Source organism: Octodon degus, unplaced genomic scaffold (genome assembly GCF_000260255.1).
Source record: "Octodon degus isolate 3935 unplaced genomic scaffold, OctDeg1.0 scaffold00189, whole genome shotgun sequence".
Classification (NCBI taxonomy): domain Eukaryota; kingdom Metazoa; phylum Chordata; class Mammalia; order Rodentia; family Octodontidae; genus Octodon; species Octodon degus.
The window spans coordinates 2707919-2708679 of record NW_004524765.1 but is presented as its reverse complement, the minus strand read 5'-3'; the positions used below and the strand labels follow the sequence as shown (position 1 = coordinate 2708679).

The 761-nt window shown below is 52.3% G+C and overlaps 1 non-coding gene across 1 annotated transcript; it reads left to right on the top strand.

Annotated features, from left to right (window-relative positions):
* Positions 1-140: 140 nt before the first annotated feature.
* Positions 141-331, top strand: LOC111813463. The gene has a single exon (XR_002818718.1). It is a non-coding gene; the product is annotated as a U2 spliceosomal RNA (small nuclear RNA).
* Positions 332-761: the final 430 nt, after the last annotated feature.

The following is a 761-nucleotide window of genomic DNA, read 5'->3' as shown; positions in this document are numbered from 1 at the left end:
GTGTGGCCCGAGTTGGATGGCGTGCGCCTGAGTGTGGAGGAGGAAGAGGAGAAGCGAGGCGGAGTGGGCCGTTGTGATTGTCACCGCGCGTTGAATGTGGAGCAAGAGAGGACGGTACGAGTGGGGCGCTGTGGGTTGGTGTTGCTTCTCGGCCTTTTGGCTAAGATCAAGTGTAGTATCTGTTCTTATCAGTTTAATATCTGACATGTCCTCTATCCGAGAACAATATATTAAATGGAATTTTGGAGCTGGGAGGTAGAATAGGAGCTTACTCCGTCCACTCCACGCATCGACCTGGTATTGCAGTACCTCCAGGAACGGTGCACCCCCTCGGGGGAACAACCGCTGGTTTAAGAAAGACAAGGTATCATCTAGTCAACTCTCTTTCCGCTCCCGTGTTCTTTATGGCAGTGAGTATTCTTTCACTTTTTTTTTTCCTGGCTTCTGCATGTAACCAATCCAGGAGGGGGGATATTTGTTTGCACTCACTTGAAGGTCACACACAGGTTCTCACCTCTCACAACCACTGTGCATCTTGCTGTGGCCGAGAGGGATGTAGTGATCACGGGATCACAAAACACCGTTGCTCTGTCCTGTTGGGAAAGGGAGACCACCCACACACGTGATGTGTATCTCTCACGGATCACGCTTTCCTGACTTAGCAAGACTCATGAGCCACGTTCTGGCAGCGGGCCACTCCCACTTCCAGCGGACAGTCCTTCCTGGAGCCTCGCGTTTCTCAGGCCAGGGTCGCACCATCT